This window comes from Psammomys obesus, unplaced genomic scaffold (assembly GCF_907164565.1).
Source record: "Psammomys obesus unplaced genomic scaffold, mPsaObe1.curated_primary_1811, whole genome shotgun sequence".
NCBI lineage: Eukaryota > Metazoa > Chordata > Mammalia > Rodentia > Muridae > Psammomys > Psammomys obesus.
Genome location: NW_026596109.1, coordinates 5,909,837 through 5,927,514, shown reverse-complemented (window position 1 = coordinate 5,927,514; position 17,678 = coordinate 5,909,837). Strand labels below are relative to the sequence as shown.

At 42.5% G+C, this 17,678-nt stretch overlaps 1 protein-coding gene and 1 pseudogene across 22 annotated transcripts in view; one reads left to right on the top strand and one right to left on the bottom strand.

Annotated features, from left to right (window-relative positions):
• Sgip1 (SH3GL interacting endocytic adaptor 1) overlaps positions 1-17,678 on the bottom strand; it is a 184,983-nt gene that overhangs the window by 63,751 nt on the left and 103,554 nt on the right. The window lies entirely within an intron of this gene.
• On the top strand, positions 15,364-15,968 carry LOC129692378 (60S ribosomal protein L8-like; annotated as a pseudogene).

The window sequence follows — 17,678 nt, the reverse complement described above, 5'->3', positions numbered from 1 at the left end:
CCGCTAATATTTAGGGTTCTGGCAAGTTGCCACTAAAAAATTCAATGTTCATGGTTTGCAGAGTTGGCTTGAGCAGTTAAAGTGTAAGCTGTAAGGAGTGATACTTTGGATGAAAAATATTGGGCTCTCTGCCTGTGACCGACGAAGGGGTAACCCTCTACTAAAACTGCTTTGTAGCCCCAAATAATGGACATGGTATCTCTTAGCAACTGACTTCCTTGTCCCTAATGATGTAATTTGACCTCACCCTGGCTCACAAAGTTTGGTTTTGATATTCGAATTCTTGTTTTGATGTTAAACAGTCATTAGGTAGACAGATGGTAAAAAATAATGGAATACATATAATTTGTCCAAAACATGAGAAAGGCATGTTTTCTCTTACCGGACTTTTCCTCTAAAAGCGAAGGCATGGAGAAGAAAAATAAAGAGAAAATGAGAGAGGTGACACGCATCTTCAAGGCTCCAGAACGACCTCACTGAAAGCAGGCCACTAAGGCATTGTTTCCGCAAACCCTTTCTGTTCATGAATGACATGGTCCCTTTTGGGTTACTGCCTCCAGTTCAAGATTCTGGGGACAGACACATGGTTCCATGGCTCTGTCCGAACACATTTCAAGCTTTCTTTTCAATGGTTCACACTACCCAAACATTAATGTCTTGAGAATAGAATGTCTGAAGTAACTGGGAGATGGCATTTGTTCGTTCATTATGGCTAGGCGTGGCTATTACATGACAACATGGGGATTTTCTGGAAACTCATCTCACTATAAAAATCTGACAGTGTTTTTGTCAGATTTTACTGACAAAAGCTGGCTACACCCAGCTTGTCTCTCATCTCATCCCATCCCATCTTCCATTTCCTTCTGCTCTCTGTGGACAGTTACATCTTCTTTCCCTGCTGAGTGACGCCTGGCCCTCAGCACACTCCTACTTCCTCAGCAGTGTCTTAGCAGGGACCTGACATCTCTCACAGACACAGCACTCCATGAGCCGTCTGCATGTTCTAGTTTGTGGCTCTGTGTCCAGCTGTGTCTCTTCAGCTCTCCTTCTCACCTTCCAAGAATAAAGTCCTTCAAAAGCATCCCTACTGTCTGTTCAGAGGACAGAATGTGAGCTTTACTCTGGCTTAATGTCCCCCTGATGGGCTGCAGATGCTGCCTTCAGCACCCCCCCCCCAATCCCATCCCCTGCCTGTCGGTCCTGCCTGCCCAGCCCTTGTTCTTCTGGTGGTGGCACACTCTTTCTGACACCTCTCAAGTGTGGCACACACCGAAAGCTTGTCTGCCCTTTCTCCATGTCATTAGCTTCAATAGCTTCTCCCTCTCAGCTATTAAAAACCTTTCTGCATTCTTCAAGGCCAGAAGAATTTTTTTTCCCCCATGAGACCTTTCCCAAGTTTCACAGTCAGACAAAAAAAAAAAAAAAAAAAAAAAAAAGTTCCCTTATCTTGTTCTCTTTGCTTTGAATTTATTAGCCTCAGGGAAAAACAGAAGACTAACCTCATAGTAGGCTTTGCAGTTCTTGTTTTGTTCTGTATTATCATCTGCCATCATTCCTCAATTAACTCCCCAGCGGTGGCTATAAGTGAACCTCCTCTAGCCCCTAAAATGGTGCTGTGTTTGGTTTGACCTCATGTTTATGAATTCCCTTTTTGAGCCCCATTGAAATATTAAGCCAAGGTTTGAAGCACAGTGTCTTCTGAAATATGGAAATCTGAATTGCTCTCTAAGGCAGAAGTGTGAACAGCCAAGCTATGTGGCCTTATTTGAATGTTCCTTCAGCAGCTCCTCCCTGAGTGTTCACTTCTCTGCCATTAGTGACACTGGGTCGAACGCAGGTTACAGGCTCTGTAGAAGTGGCACGGCCTAACACACATTAGAGGAGAATTAAAGGACTGCGTATCCTGGGTGGGATTTTCTCTTATAGCAAACACAAAAGCTTCCTAATAAGCTGAGGGCTGAGAACAAGGGGGGGGGGAGGCTGTCATTTTCAGATGTAGAAAGGTGATAAGAAGTATAGAGATGACAATTAGGAGTGTGGTTTCTCAGGCTACAGACAAACACAGCTTTAGGGTTAAAATTAGCTTTAGCCATAGAGAGGTTAGCACAGAGGCACAACATACTAAAATTACCCCAACCTTTTCTTTGCTTGACACCTTTTGGCAAATCACTCTGGGCCTCTGTCCTGTGATAGGACACAGGTAATTGCTCTCCTGGAAGGCTGTTGTATGAATTTGAAAGACAAGGGTGATACTGGCAGTTAACATCCAACAGAACCCACACTTCCCACAGCTTTGCCTTAGGGGATCGGTGCCATTACTCTCTAATTTAGCTATAAGGTGAAAAGAAGGGTCATCTGGAGTCTAAAGCTATGTGGCCACAAGAGATCTGGGGCTGGGTTTAAGATTATCTAACTCCAAAAAGCTTAAGTAGATCCAAGTCCCCTAATTAGATGAAACAGTTTTTTTTCAGGACCTGATCAGCACTGAGATCGAGAACACATAGCTCATGTCCAAAGGAAAGGATGAGGTAACTCATGCTGCCTACCCTAGCAGGCTTAAAAGTGTCAGAGTATGAACTTTTGCTAATCATCTTTGAGCTGGGGATTAAACTCTGTAAGGCATAGTTATTAGCTTTTCCTAGAATCAAGTGCATTTCCATTTAATTAAAATTAGAAGTATAAACCTGAAAACACAGATAACATGAGTTCCTCTGTCCTTCTTACGCCTCTCCATCCCAGGTTATATGATAGGTTAAATCCCCTCTGTCAACATGTTGGTTTGTTGTGTTAGGAACCATCAACACTGAGGGTCTCTTAATGTTAGAGCTTCTTAAGTATGTTTAAAAGAAAACAAAATAAATTATGATCGTTCTCTTTAGGGTGAAACAGGAAATTAAGACACTTCTTGGTTTTTAAAATAAGCTAATAACATCAAAATTGAGTCTTAATTATGGGAAAAATAAGAGTATCCAGAAAGAGATGTATGCCACAGATTTTCTTTTCCCATAGATCAAGAAAAACTGTTTTCTGACCTGCAAGCCTTTCTAACAAGAAGCTCAATCTTAAGATCAATGACTTTCAAGAAACAGGCAGAATCTTCTTCCAGTTGTTACTATTATAGATACATAACTCAACAATGCCAACATATATTTGCTCATTCAAGTTTGGTCTTATTGAATCCTACAATTTTTTTTTCACACAGGGCAGGAATCATCAATATTTAAGACTGAATTCTGTAAAGACTGGAGCTAAGCTTGACAGTAGTGTATGCAGACAGTGCACTCAGAGTTTTGCTGATCCTCACTGGAAGCTTCTCAGAGCACATACTTGACCCTTAATAAGAACCCAAGCTGGGGTTTGGGCCACCAACTATCACAGAGCACAATGGAATATTTGCAAAATCAGGTTTCATTCACAGACCTGTAAAGATTTTTGCAAATGCTCAAAAGGTGGCTAAATTATGGGTCTTTCTATTTTCATTAATTTTACTATAAATCAACCATTTCTTATCATTTGTGACTAGTTGGCTATTCATAAGGAGCAAAATGGTTATTCATTCACTTGGCTAGTAATAGACATTTAATGAGCACTCATTAAATACTAGACCCTAGTCTAGGCACATTAGTGAACAATGGAATCAACAAGAAATGGCAATGAGGTCACTTTTGAGAGTTGGGAAAGGAGACAGACGACAAACAAATATTAAGTGAAATACATTGGTAGGGTGTTAGTATTTAGAAGATGATAAACACATTTGTTTTAAAAGCGGAAGAAAGAAAGGAGGTACTTTGTGTTTTCAACAATATGTTTGGGGTGACTGGTTAAGACCCAGTGCAGCTATCTGGGGGAGAGGTCCCCGGGAGATTGAAAGGAGTAGAATGAGGGGAAAGCTGGTAGCTGCTAATTAGTGTGGGGGTGTGGGTGGAGGGGTGTTCTGGCTCTTGGGGCCACAAGGCTGCTGTTAAAGGGTATTTCCTGTTTTCTAGAGTGACTTATAGCTGTTGCTTAATGGACTCTCAAGTATGGGTGTTTAGTGACCATTGCTGTTGGCTTACAAACGACAGAGACTAACACAAGAAATGATGCCAGAAAACTCACGGATGTAACACGTGCTACCACTTGGTATTATTGCTCTTTGGAAGATTGTTTTGTTTTTCCATGTTAGAAAATATAAAAGCAAGCTCCAAGTATGGTAGGAAGTTGGTTTGAAAGAAAACAAAATGAGATCAGTGCATCTTGCTTTCAGCCTATGCTGTTCACAGTGGGACATGAAGCTTGGGCTGACACACACAGCCCCATTTTTGATACAATTTGAGTGAGTCACACTCAGTTTTTTTCTAAAAAATTGAAAATTACATTTCCTGCTGGATGTGGCAGAACAGGTCTATAATCCTAGTCCTCAGTAAGCAAAGGCTAGATTATGGATTTGAGGCCATCTTGGGCTACATAGCAAAACCCTGTCTTAAAAACAACCCATCACATTGCACTTGATGCTGCGGATTTCTGGCACTAACAGACAGCCCTCAGAGGACAAATAATGGATATATATATTAAAAAAAAACTATTTTTTAATCCTACACCTTTTTATATGTTATAGAAAATTTTAATGAACAAAACTAAATGTCATGGTTTAAGAAAGATAATTCCAAATGCTTGAATCCCCAGTGTCAAGGATCACAAACAGAAAACCCAAGGCTTCAGAAGAAAAAGCAGAGTTCCTACTAGAGTGTGAAGAATTGGAGAAAAGTCCTAAGAGGAAGACAGATAGTAGATAAGAAAGACAAGAAAGTAGATACAGGGATAAGCTTTGGTGAAAGAACCTAGAACCCGTTAGGGGACATGATGGTACAAAGCCATCATTCCGTCAGTGGAGAAGGAAGCATGGATGACATGAAGTGGAAGATAGCCAAGAAACTAGGAACCATACATTAAAAACAACAACAACAACACAGTGTAAGTCACATTATATTATAGCTAGATGCCGAGTTCTGCATAATTTCTCATAGTGGAACTGTCCATCTACCCATGCCATCAATGAGGATTTTCTAAATCCCATCTGGGATGGTAATATGGTCAACTGGATTAGATCTGGAATCAACAAAGAAACATGCCCCTGAGTGGGTCTGTGAGGCAATTTCTAGGCAGGGTTAACAGCATGGGGCCTAAGGATTACCATCCTCTAGAATGGGCAACTGAGACGTAAGAGGTCTGAGGGCAAAGCAGAGGAGCGTGAGCTTGGTTGCCTTTGGTCCTTGCTGGTAAGTGTGCTGCATGTATCTACCTAGTGGTTGCTACTGCTGCTGCCATCACTCTCTGACACTGGACCCCAGCTTCTCTGGCCTGTGACCAACCAGTGACTCTCCAGGCCTGAGGAGGCATCTGAGTTTTTGCCCTCTCCAGCAATCAAGGAACGATTGCTTGACCCCCCCAACCGTCCCCCCATCATAATGTAAACTAATATAACAAGTATAATATATACCCATTCTTTTTTGTATTTTTATTTTTTTCACAATTTATTCATTGTATAACCCGACTGTAGCCCCCTCTCTCAACTCTTCCCAGTCCCACCATCCCTCCCTCTTCTTTCCTAGCCCACTGAAAGGGAGAGTCCTCCTCCCCGCCATCTGCTCCTAGTTTATCAAGTCTCATCAGGACTGCTTGGATCCTCTTCCTCTGTGGCCTACCAAGACTGCATCACCAGGGGCAAGTGATCAAAGAGCAGGCAACTGAGTTAATGATGGAGGCAGCCCCTGCTCCCCTTACTCGGGAACCCACATAGAGACTGAGCTGCCTATCAGCTACATCTGAGCAGGGAGTCTTAAGTCCTTTCCATGCATGGTCCTTGTTTGGAGCATCAGTCTCTGCAGGACCCCCTGTGCTTAGATTTTTAGCTTTGTTAGTCTCCTTGTGGAGCTCTTGTCCCCACCATGTCCTTCTATCCCCCACTTCTTCTGTAAGACTCCTTGCACTCTGCCCAAAGTTTGACCCCGAGTCTCAGCATCTATTTCGATTCCCTGTTGGGTGGAGTCTTTCAGAGGACCCTTTATAGTAGGCTCCCATTCTGTTCCCTCTCTTCCACCGCTTCTATTGTCTATCCTGTGTGCCATTCTGAGTGAGATTTAAGCATTCTTCCTAAAGAGGATATATATACCCATTCTATCACTTCTGTTCTTCCAAAGAACCCAGCACATATACTGTGTCAGTAAGGGCTGCATGCTGTGAAGGAAATGGCTTTTTTGGGGGAGACTTAAACTCACCTCCTCTGAGTGCAGGGACAGTGGCTAGAACTGTTCACAGATTATGCCTCGGTCTAGAGATTATTTAACAAATTGATTGCTTCTTCAGAGTTTATTGTACTTTGACTATGTCTACGAATTACTAAGAAGAACTCAGATTCCAGACCCCAAGAGGGAGGACTAATACAACCGAGGAGAATTTGAAAGGAAAAAAAAAGTCTGTCTTTAAAAAAAATTTGCAATGGATATCATTAAAACCATATAGTTCAAGAATTTGCTAATTCTGGTGATGTTTATATGTGAAGATGTGTCTGTGGTTACATGATCAAACCCCTACAGTAGGTCAGTTTGCCTAAGTCAGTGGGACAAAGTATAGAAATCTGGAGGTATACAAGGAAAAGCTGTGAGAGCTCACGTGGAGAAACTGTGTACCCAGGACAACCAGCATTCTCTGGGGACGTGATGACTAAGAGTGCTAGGATGGTGCCAAAACATAAAACAGTGTGAAGATTTCTTCTTAACAAAATAAGGTAGACAAGGTGGATTGGAAAATGATACTGTGATGAAGGTCAGGAAATGGAAGCAACAGAAGGAAAAAAATTAGTGAGGAAGGAAAGAACCAACACAGTTTAGACATAAAATGTCCCGGAGAAGGGAATGACAAATATTTTGGAAGCAAAGTTTCTCTTCATCTTCTCTACCCTAAAGGCTCTATCTCTTTAGGGCCTCCAAAACAGACAGACAGATAGACGGACAGACAAACCAACAAAAACACTACTGTCTTAGGTGCAACTTGGACTGGTGGGCCAGGTGGCTGTTGCATTTCCTTCCAGAGGGAGATTCTCAAACGACCTCTTGGATCTATTGCAGTGTCTGCAGAGATCTGACAGAGGAGTGGAAGCTTCAGTGCCCCACGGTTGGTATCCCCAGACTAAACCAATCCAAATAGAGTTTGCCTAAAGCTGAGTTGGTGAGCAATACATGCTGAGCATTCGCCTCCTGCTCCGTGAGTGCAGGAGGTCTGTAGAGCGCTTAGAACCTTGTGGTATTTGGTGTCTCCTGGTGTGCAGGAGCCTGGAGCTCTCCTCCCCCAACTGATGACACTTGTTTTCTTCTGAACTGAACTCAATGGGGTGTTGAACCTTCTGCCAGAGTGAGGACAGGAAAGGGGGTGGTGTTACCAAGCAGCAGGGAATTTGTGGAGTTTGCTCTCTGGCAGGGTAATTTTGGGGGCGGAAGGTGGGTGGGGCCACCTGGAATCGACAATCAGCACCAGACTGTCTACAACAGTTCAAAGATATCTCCCCCAACTCATAGATTTTGGATAAATAACTCCGTTATGGATTGCACGTGTCCAAGAACAAGATCAAACGCATCATGGAATTATTTCATCATACTCATTACTGCATTGACTCCTCGTCTCTCTGAACTTCTCAGGGTCGGCTGAGGAGGAACAAACCTACTCTTAACTGCCTCCTATCCTCGTCTATTCTGCAGACCTCTTCTTGACTTCACACAAATCCTTCCTTGCTATTTTTATTTCCTTCTGCCTCCCACAAGTCTCTCAACTAAAGGAAAAGGAAAGTGCTGCTGAAAGGAACCGATTATCAGGCATTGCAGCTGGCTGCTCAGATGCATCTGAACATTTCTCCTCACCTCCTCTAACTCTGATCTCAGCTCTGAGGAGGGCAGGACTACTGTTCCCATCTTACATGCTGGAGAACAGAAGGCTCAGAGTTAAGGAACCTGGCCAGGACACACAGACTCGTGGCCTGTATTCTTCCTGCTTGCTCTTGGTCTTCAAAGGATGAGCTGGAGCTGTAAATCTGAGGGTAGAGCTGTACACCCAGTCTGCTCCTGTAGCAGAGTGTTTCCCATAATGATGAGGAGGCCAGCACAGTACAGCATCAAGCTGAGAGGAACCTTAAAGAGAGCTGGCTCTGTAGACCAGAAAACATTGGCTTGAACCCAACAAAAATGGGGCAGACACTAGTGTTTGAGTCTTGGTCCTCAGATCTCTAGCAGTCTCTTGGTTTTCCTGTTTTAGTTTCCTTGTGAAATGCCCAATACTGCTGAAGCTCATTTCATCTTTTAGCTCATCTTATCATGACTGGGCATTCATAAAGCAGAAGGCTTGATTACTGTGTGCCAGCAACACGAAAAGTACTTGTCACCAATGAACTAACTGGGGGAACTGAAACATGAGGTGTCATTCTTTTACCACCGAAAACAAAAACTGTGTGAAGCCTGAATATATAACCAATTTTAGTAAGTTGGAAATCACTTACGACACTGCAGCACTGAAGCAAGGCCTGGCAAGATGGCGGCTCCGTCCCACTCTTTTGTCCCCATGGAAGACACATGAGGCCTTCTAGAAGCTAAGTTCTGTAGAGGGACTCTCTGGGAAGAAGGCTTGGAATTGCGGGCTCTAGGGACTCTATCAGGAGCCTTCAAAGCATTTATGAGCACCTCAAAACTGTGTACAACATGTCTTGGGTGAACTAATATATATATCTTTTTTTTTCCTCCTGGAAAAAGATAAAGTGGCTTTCATCAAAACAGTATAACATCAGAGCTAAGTTCTGAATCAGTCTTTCTAGGTTTAAGTCCCAGGATCCTCATCATTCGTGACATACCGAGTGAGTCACTCCCTTGGTGCTTCAGGCTTTCATCTGTAAAGCGGGGCTAGTTACAGTACAGTCTCCACAAGGCTGCCGTGAGAATTGATAAGACAATGTGCATGAAGCATCTGACACAGTATTTAAAAGGTCTCAGCTGCTACTGCCACTATTGCGCATTCCTAAACTGGTCCATAGCCTTAAAGGAGGATTTATAGTTGCTACTGTAAGACACTGTATTGTTGTGGTTAATAATAGTTTTCATTTACTATGGGCCATGTTGGGATCTTATTTCAGAGGCCCTAAGCACTTTATAAGCCTTAATTTTTCATTTAAAAAAAATCCTTACAAGACTCTTATGAAGTATGGAGTATTTCTAACTCAACTTTAGTCCCAGTTAATGGATAACTGAAGCTATAGAGTTAAGTGACTCGTCCAAGGTCACATGGGTGAGAGAATGTGATGGATGAGTCAGAATGTGAACTTAGCTTTGACTCAATCCAGAGGGAAAAAAAACCCCAAACTTCTGCAGAACTAAATGTGTGTTGAAAACAAACCTTCTCAAAGCAAGGCTGCAATGGGTCTTGGCTCACTGCAGACCAGAGTAGCAACATTTGAAAAAGGAAAAGGTCAGGTGCTCCATGGAAACTATGGAAGCCATAGTTCTCCCAGTGTCTACTGAGCATGGCTAGAGCATGTCCCTGTGTGTTCCAGATGGAAAGAGATGCCCACACCAGAGACCCTGGAAGGAGGGAGGGAGACAGCTTATTGCTTCAGAAAATCAAAAAGAGGAAAGATGGGTTTGGGCCACATAAGAATGTCAGTGTGTCTCTACTGCAAGCAGCACTGGTCTCATGCTGCTTTCTGATAAGGCATGTCTGTTCAGTATTTCTGCTGTAAGCTTGGTGCCTGCTACATGGAGAGTACTGATCAACTATGGAAGAAGAGTGAGAAAGTTTATTTTCCAGGTAGATGCCAGCCTTCAGTGCAGCTTCCTGAAGAAGGACTGCACTTGAAACGATTTAGTAAGGCTTCTAGAATTACTGTCAGAGAACGTTATAAACATGATTCCTCAGTTTGATGCTTAGGCTAATTAATTATTGATCTTCAGGCTAAATGACTTTTGAGCATTTGGGTTACCTAAGTATCAGCATTAATGATATTCTTAAAAATGTGCTCTAGGCTTTGCAGACAGTTCTAACAACATTGAGATGGTTTCTGAGTGTTGTGTGCAGTCTGAGTCTTCATTGGCCATTAAGTCTTTCATCCCTCTGAGCAGCCCCATGAGGTAGTATGAGAATTGTCAGTGCTTTCAGATGAAGAAAAAACAAGGACAGATTTTGAAGCCTACCAGGGTCACCAGCTGAGAGGTGACTCGTTTGAACAACTGTGATATCATGGCAATTGCGGTTCATTTCTTCCAGTTACTTTGAAGAAAACTACATTTAGTAAAAATCAATTGTATATTGAATTTTGCTCTTAAAGTTCGTCGTTACTTCTTAAGAACAAAGCTCTCTCTTGATGGATGTAGTGGGGCTCTTCATTGGCTCTGAGTTTGCAAAGGGCATGTCTCACAAGTCTGTTTCTAGGAAGGATGGGCATGACACCGCAGGTGCTGCCCCACAAGGCGTTTGTTATTACCATTCCAGAGCCCAAGGACTGGAGTCTCAGACAGGTTTAAACACTTTGCCTAAACAGCAGGAGTAGCAAGCTGAGCTCAGCTGGGGCACCTTTCTCACCACACTTCAGTTCCCTCCTGTCAAGTGGGGGTTCTGTGTCTGTTGAAATAAAAATCAATTTCATATGTCCAGAACAGAGACATTAGATTTCAAAGTTCCTCTAGATGACAAATCAGATTTGTTGAAGAAACATCCAAGCTACAGGCAGAAGATGCTGAGCTTCTAACTCAGACCTTGAGCTGTAAATGCCTTACACACATGTCAGGGAATGAAGACACAGTGTGCTCCCAGGGCACACCAAAACCAAAACCACCACCAACAGCAGCAAACTAAACAACCCCTCCCCAATCCTCCACAAAACAAAAAAAACCAACAACCAAACAAAACCAGAATAGTAACAACATGGCCACAAAGCACCAGTGACTATCAGGTACTGCTACCAGGATTCTGTGGGCACCAGTTGTTCAGCCATTATTAAGCAGCTATCTGTGTGCTCCTCATCCCATTAAGCATGGAGGATGGAATGCCAAATGAGATTTTTCCCCTGACAGAGCCCTATAAAAAAAATCAGCATTCATGACTTTACAGGTGAGGAGATATGACCGCCACCACAGTCCCAGGGTTCATCTAAAGAGACATAGAAAGAACACATAGCCAGGCCAGCTCAAATTCATGCCTTCTTTTACATGTCAGCTGCCCACTAGTGACCTACATTCTCAAGTTAAGTACTTAAACAGAAGTATTTCCAAGAGGCACGTGGAAGCAAAAGTCTTAGGGGCCATGGTAAGTACTGCCACCTATCTGCTCACATAGCTTTTGGGCACTCACTGTCTCCCCAGTACAGCTCTGTATTTTATGACTTCTAGCACTGTAACTAGTCTGAATATGAAGGAATTAAAGGAAGCCTGTGGCCAGCATGAGGGCATAGTTGGATGAATCATCATTGGTTAAACAAGGGGGCAGAGACAAAGATGAGTGTGGAAGATGAGCGTAGAAGTATAGGGGCACAACATCCCACACTGCTCTCTCCTTGGCCTGGTTTCGTTCACTTTTGTTGACTCACAGGCATTTGTTGAATGGCGATGACTCATAAAGTTCCATGTCAAACGCAGGAGATTTGAGGCGGACACAAAAATGCATCATGCACATGCCTCCTGAAGAAGGGTTGCTTGCACCAACCTGGAGGCAGTCTGTCTTCAACTGCCTCAACATCTGCCTCAGCTGCAGAGAGCTCAGTCTCTCAAGGTCACGTCTTGTCTCACCATGGCTCCCAGAGTACAGACTGATGTTACAGCACATGGCTTCTCCTCAGCCAAACATAACACAGAAGCATCATGCCGTCTCCAGAGTTCGGCTCAGGCCATGGCTGGATACACAAAAGCACTCATCTCTCTGCCCACAGCATCCCACATGTGTTAAACTCAAGGTCTCTGCTAGTAAACGCTGCACACTAACCTTGGAATTATACTTAGTTGGCTCTGCAGGAAGCCAGTTGGCAAAAGCAGGTACGTTACCTTTGCACAACCGAAATCAAGGATAAAAATCATAACACATATTCAACAATGAAATACCCTGCTCTAAGAATTAGTGGACTCTTTGGCCAGGAATAGTGGCGCACAGTTTAAATGCCAGCATTCAGGCGGCAGAAGCAGGCAGGACTCAGTGAGTTTGAGGCCAGCCTGATCTCCATAGTAAGTTCTAGGTCAGGTAATGACACACAGCAAGACCTTGTCTCAAATAAAGCAAGGCAAGAAGCCATGAACACAGAGGAGTTACTCCTGTTGCTGAAGGGGTGCATACCAACCATACAAAGATGCCTGAACTGCAGTTTGTTTCTGTTCAACGTGATGGGGGATAATGTGTAGCATAGAATCACCTTTAAAAAAAATTGATAGACATTTTTGAAAGAGAACTTCTTATACCTTTCACTTGGTTCTTAATGGCTCACCCAAAATAATCTGGAATCATTTATGATACAGTGGCAGAAACTGCCAATGTCCTTCTGATTGTCATTTGTTTCTCTGTCTTTTAGTAACAGAACCAGAAGTTTAGTCAGCCATATGTCTTTCCAGGATAAGACTACATTTCCCAGAAGGCAGAGCAAGGATGTAGAAAGTTCCTGGGCTTTTGAGTGATCCTGGGGAGTAGGACTCTCAGCTATCTAGCAGTCTTGACCTTAATGTGGGAAAGAGATAAACCTTTATATTGTTAAAGCCTTATTACTTTTATCTCTGGTGAAGCCGCTCAAACCTAGTTCTCTACCATACACAAATGTGAGATCCAAAAAAAAAGCAAGTTTGATTTTCATTGTCTGCCTGAGTCTGTTACTATACTATTAGGAGACTATAATAGGAAAAGAACAGGAATTAATACCTCTTACCTAGGAGCTAATTCCTGTACCATCCCTTCTTCTGTCTTGTCCTGCATCACATGTTCTATTTCACATAAAAACCAAGTGCCAAGAAGGGATGTGAACTAAAATTAATACAATATTTGTTCAATGATACACTAGGATTTTGCTACTCATTAAAACTCTAGTTTTCACCAGATTTTGAGGCAAGATAACAGGTTAGAAGCTGCTCCCCAGTAACCTACTTGAGAAGGGATGGGGAAGAAAAGAAGATTGATCAAAGGCAGTACACACTGAACAGAGCCTAAGCTCAGGAAAGCTCCAGTGGCTGTGCTCCCAGAGGAGGAGAGGAAGCAGAAACCTCATTCTACAAGGTAACGCTGATGGCCCTGTGGAAAAGAGGCTGGCAGTCCTACCCTCAGGACAAGCCTCAAATCATTCAGGTTTCAGTGGGGTAGTGATTCCAGAAGATGGGTCAGCAGTGGAGAGGAAGCCCCATTGTCACTGTAAATGACTCAGAGGTGGCTGGGTACCATCTAGACAGGGATCCTATTGCTTAAAAGTAAATTACTCTGGGAGTCCAAGAAAAGGGAACCATCACATTTAGGGAGCCTGTGTTTAACCTGGGCTTCTCTGAACAATGGCAGAACCTGTCCAGCTAACAGACTGCAAAGCTAAGTTTGTCCAGCAAAGGACCCAGGTGTGTAAAAGTGAAAAACTGGTCTGTGGACATCAGACTCTTGTCCAGGGCAAGCTTACTATGTGTGAAGTATGGGAAAGTCACGAATCCATGAGCTCAAACAATCCCAGTAGCTCTGAGCAAATAACAATTTTCAAGTTCTGAGGACTCAACACTTCATGACTCTCTGTTTTGTACCCATGGACTGTTAAGTCAAACTTACACTTTTAGTATTTGTTTTGTTATGTGTGTGTGTGTGTGTGTGTGTGTGTGTGTGTGTGTGTGTGCACGCATGAACATGCCGTGGCATGCATATGGGGGTCAGTGTGGAGTCTATTCTTCTCTTTCATTTTTATATAGGTGAAAAGTAGGTTTTTCTTTTGTTTTGCTTTTGATTTTTTGAGACAAAGTCTCACAATGAAGGCTTGGCTGTCCTGGAACTCTCTATGTAGACAAGGCTGGCTTTGAACTTACAGAGATCCCCCTGCCTCTGCTTCCTGAGTGCTGAGATGAAAGGTGTATACCATTATGCCTGGCTTCATACTTCTATGTTTTTTATTCCCTTCTTATTTTGATGAATTTTGCTTTTACATTTCTTTATTATTGAAAAATATCTTCATTTTTCTTTTAATTTTTCTAATCCCTTGCTCTTTTTCTCTTCACTCTCCCTTTATTTAAGCTCACTGCTTTATTTTTGTTTTTCCATGTCTCCTTCTTTATTTAGTATTTCCATATTTATCCTAAATAGTATTTAACTTTAGAGCATGTTTGCCATAGTTTTATCATTTTTTGTATTATGATTATTGATATAACAGTGTTATTTAATCGACTTAAGTGTATTTCTATATCTTGGATGGTTTGATATCGCTGCAGTTTCTTTCCCACTCTGAGTGGTACCAAGGACTTCACCTTCAAAAGCAAATATCCGTAGATAAAATGAGGAGATCTAAGTCAAGATATACACAAGCTGCATTACAGAACAAGAAGCAGGAAAAGGCAATGCGGCATGGTTTTTTCAAAAGATTTTGTTTCTTCAACTATGAAACTTGAAGATTCTGATTTGGGTAAAATGCTGGATGACAGACAGTTTTGGAAGTTTATTAGTAACAGTGACCAATGATCACAAAGGAGATGGAAGCAAGAAGACAAATTCAAGTTAGGTGAGTAAAGTCAGCAACTTAGAGGAAAGGCCAGCAAAATAGAGGAGAAAAATGAGCAACAGAGAATAAAATCAGTAAGCTGGAAGAAATTTTGCAAGAAAAGTGAGATTGGGGGAAAAATAGACTCTTCTAAGTCAAAGAAATACATTAAAATACCAATAAGAAAAAAAAATCATGAAAATATCACTCAGTAACCTAGCAGTCCATGGCATAGAAAAAGCTGAGATAAAAACTGAAGACACTAAAATATATTCAATGAAATTATAGTAAAAAAAAAAAAAAGTTCTCAAATTAGAGAACATTTGGAACCTCAAACCAATAAGATAGGGAGGAACCTCTCTATAACATATTTTAGTAAAATTATCAAAACTACAAAAAGATTATAGTCAAATTGTCAAACCAGCAAAGAAAATTGTAAGAAAAAAAAATACCCACATACCTACAAGGCAAACATCAAAATAATATCCGTTCTCTTATCAACAACCCTGAGTCCAAGGAAAGGATGAAATGATACAGTTCATGTCTCAAACTATCAACCAAGGCTGCTATATACAGCAATGTAGCCTTTTAAGATTGCTAGAGAAGTTCTTTCAGCCTTGCTTGCCAGCAGACTTCGCAGCCTGGGGCCGTGTGATCCATGAAACATCGTGAAACATCCTAAGGGTGACGCACGCCTGCGTCCTATGGACTTCACTGAGTGACACGGCTATATTAAGGTTATTGTAAAGGACATTATTCATGACCCTGGCCGCAGTGCTTCCCTCGCAGAAGTGGTCTTTTGCGATCCTTGGCGGTTTAAGAAGCGGATGGAGCTGTTCATCGCTGCAGAGGGAATCCATACTGGACCTTTCGTGTACTGTGGCAAGAAGGCTCACCTGAATATCGGCAACGTTTTTCCTGTGGGCACCATGCCTGAGGGTACTATTGTGTGTTGTTTGGAGAAGCCTGGGAACAGGGTCAAGCTAGCACGAGCCTCTGGGAACTATGCCACAGTCATCTCCCACCATCCAGAAACCAAGAAGACCCGAGTGAAGCCGCCTTCAGGGTCCAAGAAGGTCATTTCCTCTGCCAAGAGAGTTGTTGTTGGCGTTGAGGACGGTGGAGGCAGAATTGACAAACCTATCTTAAAGGCTGGCTGAGCCTACCACAAGTACAAGGCAAAGAGGAACTGCTGGCCACATGTAAGGGTGTGGTCATGAATCCTGTGGGGAATTTCTACGATAACGTGGAAGAAAGGAAAGAATGAATTATAATTCAAACAACAATAAAACAGCCAGTGAAATCATAGACATTAATAAACCCCTCCCAAAATTAACCTTAGATGCATATGACTTCAACTCATCCAGTACAGGGCTGCAGACTAGCTGGCTGCATTAAAATATATGAATCATCTACGTTTCTATTGTCTCCAGGAGGCACACCGCTCACTAACAAGGACACCCACGAGAATCAAGAGGATGGAAGTCGACCCAGCAAGCAAATGGAATTTACCAGACTGGAGAGGCAGACTACAGAATGGGATGAAGTCTATGCCAACTATGCCTCAGGCAAGGGAATAACGTGGAGAACCTAACAGTTCCAATTAGAAGCCGATGGTTGGTTACGCTCAAAACAGTCATGACACCTTTGCCCCAGTGGGCACATCTTACCCTACAGGTTGGTTTCTGATTGGACTGTAGGTCCATTCTACAGGAAGACTTTATACTTTGCACTATCAACATGTGCAAAACCTAGGCCTGGGACAAGCAGAAGTCCTAGAGGGGATCCCACTTCTGCAACTTTGCTAAATGGACATGGTGTCAAAATGTTCTCCACACACTACATTTATACCCATCTGGCAGTGCGACTCTCAGCTTTGTCAGAGAGACTGTTCACGACGAGCAAGGATTGGTGCGGAGAACACTCGACTTCTGAGTGTTCCGCCCCAAATGATATGTCTCCATCAGTTCTCAAAGGCTCAAAAAGCTTCATAGGAGGAGGGCAGTCAGACAGTAAGAACTTGAGGATGGGAGGTAGTGCTTTAAATTGCTGTCCTCTGGACATGACGTGGCTGTTTCACCTGAGTTACACAAGACTTAGTTCATCGGGCATCCTGTCATGGGTGGGCAAAAGAGCTCATGAAGCCCTGTGCTCCCAAAGGAGTAATGTACAGTTAACTGTTACACAGGGACATGGGAGCCATGGTCCCCAGTCCCATAGCCAGTCCATCCCACCACTCAAGCAAATAACTTTTCACCTATGTTCATGCAGGCTACTCATGATGCACTCATCACACACAAAAGTACAAAAAAAGACATGAAAGTAGGAAGTAGACTTGAAAAAAAAATGGATTTTGTGGGAGAGAGAGGCAGATAGGATAACAGAGGAGACTTTGACCAAAAATTATATATATATATGAAATTGTAACAGAATAAATAAACTATGAAAGTTTGACCGCTGAAAAACAAAACAAAAGAAAAAAAAAAACAAAACCACAAGATGGAAACCATCTCACCTGTCAGAAAACAAATAAGTAATAAGGATGTTGGAAAAGAGGAACTCTTAGGCACTGCTATGAGGGATGTAGACTGATGTAGCTGGGCTAGAAGTTAATGGCGGAGGTTCCTCAAAAACAGAACTACCATTCGACCCAGCTACACGACTCCTGGGTGTAAGCCTATAGGGAACATACCATGAGGCATTTGCACATCTCTGTGTTTTTTTTTTTTTTTTTTTTCTGCATTGTTCACAAGAGCTAAAAAGGAAAGAACCCAGCATAGATGCCTGTCAACACACCACGGCACAAAGACAATGCGGTACATAGACACAACTGGAGCTTCATTCAGGAATACAAGTAAATGGTATCATGACATTTATAGGAAAACGAATGGAGCTAAAAAGATCGTTTTAAGTAAAATAAGCAGATAATGGTGTGTGTGTGTGTGTGTGTGTGTGTGTGTGTGTGTGTGTGTGTGTG